We start from the raw sequence: 13,758 nt of genomic DNA, 5'->3' as shown, positions 1-13,758 counted from the left end.
CATTATTTTCATCAAGATATACACTTTGAGACTGAGGGTCTTCTGCTGCATCCTTTGGAAGGCCATTCCTATGTTTATAGCATGCTTTATACTCTGACTGACCAGGAGGACAACATGCACACGTAACAAGATCATCAGCACTTCCATCAATGTAGGGAAAACCCTTACATACACACAATCCTGTTTGCTTTATTCTTGCTTTTCTATGTGTCTTAGCATATTTATCAGAGTAAAGCTGTCGAATGACAGGCTCACTTTCAATACCAAAATACACAGCTGGAACACCAGACAGGTCACAACTTTCTCCCATAATTCTGCTAACAATGGTATCAACCCTTTCTCTTTTTCCCTTACATTTTACAATGTCACTTGCAACACTTGCAGTAATTCTACCTTTCCTGTAGTAAAACCATTCACTAGAAAGCCGTTGTTTTGTGGTTAATGATTGGATCCTCTCTATGTCATTTATTGTTGTATTAGAAATCATAATAGACATACATACATACATACATACATACATACATACATACATACATACATACATACAACTCAAATCGACGAACGAGCAACTGTTTCTTCCCTCAAACAAACAGTTGCTTGTTCGTCGATTTGAGTTGTATGTATGTATGTATGTATGTATGTATGTATGTATGCATGCATGCATACATACATACATACATACATACATACATACAATGTGTTCAACATTGTAAGCTGGCATTTGTAGTTGTTGGGGTTCTTGTTGTGGCGCTTGAGAGGCTGACTGTTGTTGCGGACCCGGATGTAGTGATGCCTGTGGGTAGATCTGGGGTGAGTACATTTGTACATTGTGCTGCGGGGATTGTTGCTTGTGAACCAAAGCCTGATCCTGTTAAAAATGAAGCATCTGTGATTAATATTAACCTGTGCGGGCCATTAATTGTAACACCAATATTAAGGTGACAAAAATTTTGGAGAAAAATCACGGACTGACCAAATCGATTCATCCCATGTATATGGTAAATATATGCTAATTCATAGTGAACATATTAAGCTTATATAAAAATATTATTCTGTTCCAATGTGATGATTAAGAAGATTGCCAAAACTCAAAAATATATGAATTTGCCAACAACCAGATATATACGTATGCCAAATCAGTCAAAGATGTCATGGTTGACGTAATACACTCTTGTTACCATGGTTGCAGATAAAACTTACCCGGAACTAAAGTCACAACCTGCGTACCCGGTTGATACATATGTAGGTTGGAGGCTGGCTGCACTGTCGTCATAGGAACCTGATTTGGTAGGTTATTCATTTGAGCGGGCATGTAATATATCTATCACAAAATCACAATAGCAGAGAGGTAATGCAAAAATCAACACAATATATATATATATATATATATATATATATATATATATATATATATATATATATATATATATATATATATATATAACTCGGTGAGTATCAATCTGCTATAAGACAGTGCTCTATACCGCAGTGGCAGAGCGTAATAGTTTTGGTAGTACTGGAACTCTTTCTTGGGTGTAACTCGGAGTTTCACGCATATTGCGATCATCAGACACTCTGAGGCCTACTCTCTGGGTGTGCTGTATATATAGAGTGTAGACAATAGAAATACCATCACTATTGTCTGTGTCGGTGGGTAGGTGTTGTATGTGTGGAGGTGTTGGTTGTTATTGTGTGGGTTATTGGGTGCGGACAAGTGAGTGTTGGCGGGTTGTTCCATGTTGGGCTTTGATGTTCCGTTAGTTAACGGGTTTAATAGTTTAGGTGATAGATGCTCTATTGAAGTTGGACAAATAAAACTTATTCTCGTGTCGGCATTTGGATATCAACTCAGTTCTTTTGTTTAGTGTTGAGCTTTTGTCTGCTTTAATAATAGTTAGTTTTTCGGTTAAACACAGGTTGCATCGTTTTGTTTTATTGGTGTATGCTTGGGCTTTCTTGTTGATGGACCAGGATACGGAAAAAGGCTCATTGTTTCTTTTCAGTTTCCAAATGTGTTTTGATAGTTCTGTGCTGTTTTCGTGTTTTTCATGTTTGAATGACTGTTTGTGGTTGGCGTATCTCTGTTTGAAGTTGTTCTCTGTTAGACCGATATATACTTTTGTTTGTTTTCCGTGGACGGTGGCTTGGTATACGATGTTTTCCGTTTGGCATTCGCCGTTCAGAGGGCAGGTGTCTTTCTGTCTGCAATTACAGGGTTTTTGAGTGGGTTTAGTTTCGCTGTTGGAGATGGTGGCGTTATGCGCTTTGATTATGGTAGCCATGTTTGGCATGCAGCTATAACTGACTTTGACATTGTTTCTGTTGAATATTTTGTGTAACTTAGAGTCTGCTGGGAAATGTTTTGTGATTAGGTTGAGGAATCGTTTGCCTACATTGGTGGCTACATTTTTGCTGTATGGTGGGTTAAACCAGATGGTGTTTCTATTTCTGTTTTTCTTGTTTTTCTGCGTCGGGGTGCTGGTGTACGTGATGTTCTCTTTGTGGCCGCTGGTTTTTAGTGCATTTTGGTACAGTGGGGCTGCCTGGTTGAAGATGTGTTCGTCGGATGATATGTCGGAAATTCTACGGCCGATGGCTGACGATATGTTCTTGATGATGCTGGGTGGGTGGTTAGACTGTGTGTGTATGTACATGGGGTTGTCGTTGGGTTTCCTGTAAGGGTAATATTTACCGTTGTTGAGGTTGAGCGTTATGTCTAGAAAGTTGACGGTTTTCAGATTGGTGAGTATGGTTATTTTTAACCCCATGGCTTTGAAGGTTTTAGTTATGTCTTTTCTGATACTTTCTGATTTACTTCCGGTGATGTTCTTGAAGGCGGCTAGTCCGTCGTCCCTATATAGACCTATGTTTTCTTTACCGTATTTTTTGGCTAATTTGTGTAGCATGAATATTCCGACCAGTTCGCATATTTCGGCCCCGTCGTTGCTTCCCATTGTGACGTCAAATGATCCATTGCTATTCTTTTTTACCCATGGTTTGGTTTTATCAAAGAGGAGAGATTTCCGCGCGTGCATGATAATTTGTTTGTCTTCATCTGATATGTCTTCATATGTCTTCAAAGCCCAACATAGAACAACCCGCCAACACTCACTTGTCCGCACCCAATAACCCACACAATAACAACCAACACCTCCACACATACAACACCTACCCACCGACACAGACAATAGTGATGGTATTTCTATTGTCTACACTCTATATATACAGCACACCCAGAGAGTAGGCCTCAGAGTGTCTGATGATCGCAATATGCGTGAAACTCCGAGTTACACCCAAGAAAGAGTTCCAGTACTACCAAAACTATATGGAAAACTATATATATATATATATATATATATATATATATATATATATATATATATATATATATATATATATAGTGTGTGTGTGTGTGTGTGTGTGTAATATAATTGGACATGCATACACTAGCATTTCTATAAATGACTTTTATAAGATAAAAGCACAAAACTCAGGAATTAAGTTGTGTCTTCTTAAACCTTCTTGCGAGAACAGTTGTCACATTTTCATGTTTTTATATTTACATTAATTGTAGAACTTGTTGATATGTGCAATTATGAGAGAAAAAAGTGTCCTAAAAGGCAAATAAAACAGTGTGGTATGCAATGATTATGTCATTGTTCTGGAATCTACAGGGATAAAATGAGCGGTGAATAAATGTCAAGTAATACTCACAGTTGGAGCTACGCTTTCAGATCTACCACAGCAAACACTCCTACAGCATACAACAGAGGCTACGATGGCAACAATACCTTCAATAACGGAGATAGTTACAAGGAAGGCATCAATAGTTACCCTTGCAACCTGTATTGATGGAATTGAGACACCAATAATCATTTTATATGTTACCATTTCTACTTTCTTGGAAAAACATTATATCTAGGTTGAGATCTTTCAAAAGTTGTTGCTTTCATTTTAGTGACACTCCTCTAATAACCTAATTGTTTCCATGAAACGAATAAGCGATATATGCACTTCCCATGTTCATTGCAGATGCCATTATCCAGATTCGATTCAGGTACTTTAATTACCATAATATCCTAAAACGTTCAGAGAATGTATTTATACTACGATAGCGCCTACCATAGCGTAAAAGATTAAAGAGACCATGAGTGGGATGATTTGAATCTTGTGTAATAGATGTTGTCTTACGGTTAATCCTCGAGCGATATATGGAGTCAAGTGAATGCAGATCGGTGCCAATGATTCTTTCTGCAGTGCAGACGATTTTTCGAGTGAAGTTAACTCCTCCAGCGTAATGTTCCAGAACCAGACGATGATAGAGTTAGTTAAAATACTTTCAATGGCTGAATGATAAAAATTGACTACAATATCTTGCCGCATACTGAATATTTTAAGGCGTCCCAGAAATTACATTAGGTTGATACATAAACGTTGATTTTTAATGAGATACTTACGTCATAATAATAAACGTCAATTGATAAAGCGATTGAAGAGAGAACCAATAAGGCACAGAAACTTAGGGATGATGATATGATTGACAAAACCATAGTTGCTACGATCTGTTCGTAAAACAGAAATAAATATGATTACTTTTTCCAATTAGCCATATATTGGTTTCTGACAGTATTGTAGTTCAAAATATGAGTTTATAGTGTGTAGTTTAAAATATGCCGCACTAGCACACTACAATACTGTGCAACCTTTTATTTAATTCCTCTGTCTTGTAGCAAATCACAGGATAGATTCTATGGTTTTGACAGTGATTACCATTTTAAAGGCGTTATAACTTGATTTAGCGCACACAGTAATATTGCCCAGATTGTTCCAGTCTACGAGTGTGTTTTTTGTTGTTGTTTTTTTTACAACGAATGACTTTATATTGAGCTGTTTTACAATTGTCAATTTCAAAGCACTTTGGGTAGTTAGTAACTCTTTGTTCAACAATGTTAGTTGAGACAGTCTGCAAATTTCGTATCTTTTATTTTTTGGGGTCTTACTAGTCTAAGACCCTAATACAGATAGGTAAGGATTATTGTTATTGCTACGTACTGGATCATTACATTACTGAAAATCATCTACAATGTTTGATATGAGGTCGTAATAGTGAGGTGCACGAGCTTTAGGGCGGCAGAACATCTTTTAAGACGTTATCCACTTCATAGGAAAATTTGATTTTGTTTCTAAAATGGTGTCTGAAATTTATGGTAAGTCAAATAACCAAGTCTATGGGCTATATATTAGAACTGAACCCTCATCGTACACATAAAATAATATTAACGGTATAACTTACGGTACATGTTGTCTTCGCTTTTGCTGATGCTATCTCAATCGACCCAGTGACAATGAACTGAGATAAGAGAACATGGATAATTGCTGATATATTAAATTTGAAATGAATTACCATGTTTTTGAACGGATACTATGACTGATGTTAGATACCTTGTTTTTGTTACTTTAAAATTACATATATACCTAACTGCAGATATGAATGTGTTCTGATGATCCAAATGCTAGCAATTAATGTTAAATTGAATGTGTAGACATCAGACATCAACTATATGGCTAATCAGTAAATAGTGAGCAAGTCAATCATTCTTTTAACTCAAACCTACGCATATTCAAAGATATTTATTTAGTTATTTGTTTATTTATTTGTTATTTATTTATTTATTTATTTGTTATTTATTTATTTAATGTAAGACCAACGGGAGCAAATCCCATTCACAGAAAAACTCCTGAAAAAGACAAATTTCATCAAATTCGATGCAGTTATTGTTGAGATATCGTGTCCACAGACAGACAGACAGACAGACAGACACACATACACACACCCACACACACATAACATAATCGACCCTTACGGGAGGTAAAGTATAACACTTACAAGTATACCACACCATATTCCTGTGCCGACATAAGAGACTGCACAGCGAGCAATAATCGCACCAATACCAAACCCGACTGCTAGTACCCCAAGAACAAGTTGAGTTATTCCAAGTCCAGTAGCAGTTTTGGCGGCATACTGTCGACTTCCACTGCGATGTGACGTAGATGGCGCCATCGCTTGTTGAACGATAACAGGTTGTTGTGACATCTTTAGAGTTAACTATCAAGAGCACACATAAGAATATGATTAATAGTTAATATTTTAGTATTTACTCTTTGCTTGGATCAGAAATTGGCAATGAGAATATATACAGTGTGCATTGTCTTCTCCTGATAACAGCACAGGGGGCAGCGAGCATGTAACTAACTGATTGATTGGTCGACCGATCGGTTGATTGATTGATTGATTGATTGATTGATTGATTGATTGATTGATTGATTATTTGGTTGAATGATTGATCGATTGAATGATCAATTTTTGTGGCGCAACATAACTTAGTTTGTGTGTGATATTGAACAATTCACTCATTGAGTTTTAAAACTACTTCTTTTTCTTTCCCTGGTTACTTTGCTCTCCGCTATATCTCAGACCACTAAAAGTCTGAGGCTGTTTGTAATTCTCTTAGCTGACTGCCTTTCTTTCTGTCTGCTTGTTCGGGTTGATTATCAGTCAGAAAGAACGAATTTCAACCCGAAATTCGATCTGTCTGTTTGGAGAGACATAGGGGTAGCTGACTGCCTTTCTTTCTGTCTGCTTGTTCGGGTTGATTATCAGTCAGAAAGAACGAATTTCAACCCGAAATTCGGTCTGTCTGTTTGGAGAGACATAGGGGTAGCTGACTGCCTTTCTTTCTGTCTGCTTGTTCGGGTTGATTACCAATCAGAAAGAACGAATTTCAACCCGAAATTCGGTCTGTCTGTTTGGAGAGACATAGGGGTAGCTGACTGCCTTTCTTTCTGTCTGCTTGTTCGGGTTGCTAGTCAATCAGAAAGAACGAATTTCCACCCGAAATTCGGTCTTTCTGATTGAAAACACATAGGGGTAGCTAACTGCCTTTCTTTCTGTCTGCTTGTTGGGGTTGATTATCAATCAGAAAGAACGAATTTCAACCCGAAATTCGGTCTGTCTGTTTGGAGAGACATAGGGGTAGCTGACTGCCTTTCTTTCTGTCTGCTTGTTCGGGTTGATTATCAATCATAAAGAACGAATTTCAACCCGAAATTCGGTCTGTCTGTTTGGAGAGACATAGGGGTAGCTGACTGCCTTTCTTTCTGTCTGCTTGTTCGGGTTGATTATCAATTAACCCGAACAAGCAGACAGAAAGAAAGGCAGTGAACTACCCCTGTGTCTCTTCAAACAGACAGACCGAATTTCGGGTTGAAATTCATTCTTTCTGATTGAATAGCCGAACAGGCAGACAGAAAGAAAGGCAGTGAATTTCGGGTTGAAGTTCGTTCTTTCTGATTGACTAGCAACCCGAACAAGCAGACGGAAAGAAAGGCAGTGAACTACCCCTGTGTCTCTTCAAACAGACAGACCGAATTTGGGGTTGAAATTCATTCTTTCTGATTGACTAGGCGAGCAGGCAGACAGAATGAAAGGCAGTGAACTACCCCTGTGTCTCTTCAAACAGACAGACCGAATTTGGGGTTGAAATTCATTCTTTCTGATTGACTAGCAACTCTTACAAGCAGACAGAAAGAAAGGCAGTTAATTTCGGGTTGAAATTCGTTCTTTCTGATAGCTGAATTGGGGCAGGATGAGGCTGTTGTAAATTAAAAGAAGAACTGATTTTGGAACATAATGACGGATACGTGAGATAATGCCTACTATAGGACTAACCTTGCTACGTACTTTCTCGACATGAGATTTCCAAGTTAATGATGGGTCAATTGAGACGCCCAAGTATGTGGCTGAGGATACACTTTCTATAGTTGTGTTGCCAATAGCCAGGGAACCTTGAGCATTTACCTGTCTCTGTTGGGTTTTGATGTCATGTAGTTAGTTTTATCTAAGATAATAGTGAGTTTATTTGCGCGACACAACGTATACACCTTGTTAAAATGACCATTGATATCATTTAAATCAATGGAGGGGGTATCCATAAATCTGAAGAGGTTGGTGTCGTCAGCAAAAAGACGAAAAGTAAAGGCATCAGTTGAGGAGGTAATGTAATGTAATAACTAACTTTAGATACATCAATAATTTTAACTTTGCATTGTTATGGGATGAGGTAAAAATAGCTTGAGAACATAACAGTTTCCCGTCCGTCAAATTTCAGTTGTTTTCCTAAGTCTATTCAAGGCTAGCGCTGACTACGATCGTAGGTTTGTCCAACCTAATTTTACAGCATTTATTGTTTGCCACTTTGAAGCGAATCATAATTTGGTGGCGGACTGGTTCCACTTCTGATATTGCCAGGCGCCCCTTGTGAGACTGATGGTGGCTGCTGACCCGGTTGTAGATACATCTGTGGTGCCACTGAGGGATAGTTCAGTGAGGGTTGGTTTGTTACTGCTACCTGAGGGTAGAACCCAGTTGATGTTTGCTGGGGTGAGGGTATTTGCACATTCTGAAGTGTCGGTTGTTGTGAACCAAAGCCCGAGCCTGTTAAAATTGAAACATCTATGATTAATATCAAGCCCGTTGACTATTTTAAAACTGATATCGAGGTGGGTAAATTTTGGATAAAAACTCAGAGTGACAGTCTTCATAACATCTGCTTAGTAATCCAAGGTGAAATGGTCAAACGTAGATACAATATTCTCTTCCAAATGATTCAGAAGATTTGTATGAATCATACATATATAAATTTTGAAAGAAACACATGTCGATACGTCAAATCAAACAATTGTTGAACTATGATGCCATGGCTGACTCATCATAATCGTGCTACCATGGTTACTGGTTAGACTCACCTGGAACTAAAGTCATTTCTTGCATTCGTGGTTGATACATATCTTTGATCTTTGACCACCCATCAGCTAAATCTTGCGACTATACAGAGGTCGCTATCATATCTCCATATTGTACAGAGGTAACTTGAACATTTGAGGATTATATATTAGTGGACACCACATTGGCTTATATTCAAAGCCAAGGTAAACATACAAAGGACAGTTGTGAGCTGTGCACCTTGCACATCTGCTCCATTATTCTCGTCTCGAGCTAAACACAGCTCTCTGCTCTCTGTGCTAAGCTGAACGTCCCCTTTCATGTTTTCTTTCAGGAGTGTTTTACTCTGATAAAGCTCCAAACTTACAATATGAATGGGAATGGTTAAAATAATTATATATAAACTATATAAGGGTCGACAAGAGGAGGAGTTACAAAATGTATTAGCCATCGCAAACAATAATGATAAATGCCTGTGATTAATATGACTTCTAGTTATTTGAGAAATGTGTACTATTTCCTTAAACATGCAAAGAGTGGCATCCATATCCTGACCCTGACTATAGTTCATTCATCGTTCAATAAAAATAGTCGAAGAGCAAATATGGAATTTATGAATATTACGAATTTGTCATTGATACTATAGTCATTCTATTTGCAAATACTTACAATTGGATCTGCGCTTTCAGATTTGCCACAACAAAGACCGCTACAGCAGACAATAGAGGCCAAGATCGCAACAGTACCTTCAATGATTGAGACAGTTATAAGGAGGGAATCAATAATTACCTTCCCAACCTGTATTAAGAAATTGAGAAATGATTAATCATCAGATATTACCATACCTGTCCATAATTTTTTTTTTATCTATGTTGAGAACTTTGAGAAGTAATGCTAAACAAGTGCAGGTTTCATTTCGTTGGAATATTTATAACCTTATTGTATCCATTGAAACGAATAGACAATCATGAATTTATAAATTCCGTTTTATCGGTTGAAAGTCTTCCTATCAACGTATCTATTTCGAGTGTATTGATTGACGTCTATACTTGTGGCTAGACACACTATGTATTTGTATTATTAATATTCGGTTTACAAGCTGCAGCACTACATTTTAACTACCTTGTCAAGACGACATATTCACTTTTCATTTTGTAGATGTCATCTACCTTGCTGGAGAAAATCGCGATCGAATTGAATGATACTTCAGTATTTACAGACATGAAAGAACACTGTCAGAGTGTAGATCTGTCTTGTTCCAAGGTTATGGCACATGATACTTACGTTATAATTGTGATAACAAGTCCAAGAATCAATATCTAAAGCAATAGACGAAAACACCTACAGGACACAACCACTTAGAGATGCTGCTATGATTGACATAACCATAGTTGCTACAATCTTGTACAGAAATAGAAATCAATGTGATTATTTTCCAATTACCATATCTTGGTTTCTGTATCAAAGTTCACAATATGACATTATGTACATGTAGTTTAAAAGTATGCAATACCCTGAAACATGTTTTTTTTAAAAATTTGTCCACCATCCTGTAGCAAATCACAGAATATATTCCACTTATAGCGACCGGTCAGTTTCTTCGGCCGGGGGGGGGGCGATGGATTTGTAGGGGGCCACCCTGTTTTTTAAATTGGCAGTAGGGGGGGGGGGGGTCATGCTGTTATGAAAATTGTGGAAGGGGGGGGGGTCATTGTGTCTTGGATTGTGATGGAAGAAAAAAATCCTTTTCTACAATGGCATATAGCCTTGTCTGAAATGTGGTACATGTAAATATTTGTTCTTGTCCCTGTTTAATATAACTTATTAGTTCAAACATAACTATACATATAAATATACATGTATTACCTAGCTACCACACTAGTTACAGAACATGTCATGTAAATGCTTGGCTGTTTCACAATCAATGCTTCACTTATATTGCACTTTGGGACAAAAGTGAACTTGAAGGTTTGGTGTAATCTTTATAGATATTTTATATAAAAAAAAGTTAATCTAAATTGTTCTACTCGTCAGTATGAAGATGTCAGAAGGGATTAATACACTTTCTATTTTGGACACTACCTGTTATTGACACTACAAATCACCACATCTCATCAGATTCCAGTTTCTATTATACACTAGGTATGACCACCTAAATTTCTTTAATATACTGGTGACTTTACTATACATGCAATATTAATGCCCCTATACCAATGTTACGGGGGCCATTTTTATGTGACATGGGAAACTCATTTAAAACTTACATTTACGTTTAAAAAAATACTTGTCATGTGAATATTATATATATATATGGGGGGGGGGGGGGTCATCGTGTTTTAGAATTAAGTGATGGGGGCGGGGGTGGTCAGCATGATTTTGGTTTTACAGATAGGGGGTGTCGGTGACTTTTTGTCGGCCTGATTTAAGAATCCAACGCCCCCCCCAGCTGGAGAAACTGACCGATCCCTTAATTTGGTAAGCTTCGTAACAGAATTATTATTAACAGGTTAAACGCGCAATGTTGGAAAATTTGATTTTGTCATTCACGAGTGTTCCCCTAGTAACTAAAGCTTGTTGTTACTGCTATTGAAAATCGTCCATGCTGAACATTGATGTACGGGGCCTTAGGGCAGAACACTTTTGTGCGAGTGCTCGGAGTGGTGCCTTGAGTGATTATCCACTGCCTCGTCAGATTTGATCTTTAAAAAAGTGTCAGAAAGTTAGCCAAGAGACTTTACTATATGTACATGTCTTGACGCTCGACAATGTCGTATTATGAGCCATTGCAGTATGCCTGGTGATATAACCGTGTCTCTGGGTGACAAGAAAGTGAACAACAATCATTAGTATGTTCAACTTACGGTACTCTGTCTTCCTTTTTGCTGACTCTATATCAATCGTTCCAGTGATAATGAACTGAGAATTGAAATCCAAACATGATAAGATATTATGGATAAACATATTTATAAATTATTGACATTTTAAGTTCTCAATGAATTACTTTGATAACCGATGGATACTATATATGGCAGATTTTCTACTTTATTTTTATTACTTTTAATATTATAGTTAACCTCTTCTAGATATTATAAACAAACAAACAAACAAACAAACAAACAAACAAACAAACAAACAAACACACACACAACGTGTTATTTAAATCTACAACTGAGCAGTATATTTGAATATGTTCTGATGGTTAAATAAGTTGCTTGCAATCGTGAATAGTATTGAATCACCTGTGGATGAACGTATTTTGAAGCTGTAGATATAATATGGTTAAAGAAATCAAAATCAAATTGATTTTGAGGTCCGCATTCAAAAAACAGCGCCCTCAAGAGCAATCACGATTTCAATCTATTACTGCACTATTTACAGATAAGATGTTGATTAACATGTACAATTATATCTCAATATTGGTATTTTAACAATTATCGGTGAATAGATTAATTGTCAAAAAAATGATACCACAGTTACAAACTTAGTACAATGTCAAGTTAACATGGTGGCGGATTCTAAAAACCAAGCGTCGGCTCAAGATTTAATTATAAAGTTGCCACTACACTACCAATAGATAACATTGACTGCTAATTAACATATGCAATGTGTTTGACCACTTTTTAGTGAATATGTCTTTGGTTACTTGATAGACAACATGTCAGTTTAAGACCGAATACAATTTATTGATAAATTGAATGATACAGACATGTAAAAATATACACTATGCAGATAATCAGAAAACATATATTCTTTAGCCCATTCCAAGATATTGACTTTCAGTTATTTCCTAAGTAAAATACTATAGTATGAATTCCATGGTATATAAGCCAAACTCCTAATCACTATAGGTGAAACTGTATAACCTAGAACATTGCTTGCTTTTTACTCTCCTAGTACTAACCTGAATACCAAGTATTAACCTATCACGTGTGTTGGATTCGATGAAGCCACTCAACGTTATTTCTATGTGTATATGTGAACTCGTAGTAGTAGTTTTAAAACTGTATATATCAACCATGTTTTAAAACCGTGCAAGTAGCTCAAATGACTTACAAAAGTACCACACCATATTCCGGTTCCAATAAAAGCCCCCGCACAATCAGCAATAATCGCTGCAATGCCAAGTACAAATGCGGATATCCCTAGAACAATTTGAGTAATTCCAAGTCCAGTAGCAGTTTGGGCCGCATATACTCTCGTCTTCCACCAAGATGTGACGTAGATGGCGCCATCGCTTGTTGAACGATAACAGGTTGTTGTAACATTTTTACTGAATAACACTGTCAATGGTCCAAGTGAGGAAGTCACTCCGGCAGAGGAAAGCTCTACATGAATTCATTAAGTTCAGTGAGATTATAGGGTTAGGTTTTCTTGATAACGGCTATGAAGAATCATTACTCTCATGACTTCAGCATGCTGGGTATGACACGCCAAAACCATGTGACCATTCATGTACTCATTGATCACTGGAGAAAGTATAAGTGAGTATGTGTGATGATAAATGCCAGACAGGTGCTATTGCTGTATGTACGTAGATCAGAGAGTAGCATGTGCTGGGAAAAAATGTCGATATACCTAGCTGTGTGGTACATGTCGCCATACCTGCCATGGCTGTGTGGTACATATCACCAAACCTAGCTGTGTAGTACATGTTGATATACCTGGCTGTGTGGTACATGTCGATTTTCATGACCGTTATCATGACACCACAACCGATTATAGTCACTGTACGACAGTATAGTCATACTGCAAGTATTTGTTACATACTGCAGGTATTTGTCAAGACATGTTTTACTGGGGTCCACACATCACTTCATTTATTGTGAATCAAAGAAAGTGAGAAAACAATTGTGCATTGGCACTATTTTGAAAAATAACTGATATGCTGGATAATTATTAAACTGACAAAGTGTGGAGGCATGCATACACAAAAGTTGGAGCTCAGTACATTTTGTTGTACAAATGTAATCCCA

This window comes from Glandiceps talaboti, chromosome 5, assembly GCF_964340395.1.
Source record: "Glandiceps talaboti chromosome 5, keGlaTala1.1, whole genome shotgun sequence".
Taxonomy (NCBI): Eukaryota; Metazoa; Hemichordata; class Enteropneusta; family Spengelidae; genus Glandiceps; species Glandiceps talaboti.
The sequence above is the reverse complement of the archived record's forward strand: the minus strand, read 5'-3'. Positions refer to the sequence as shown.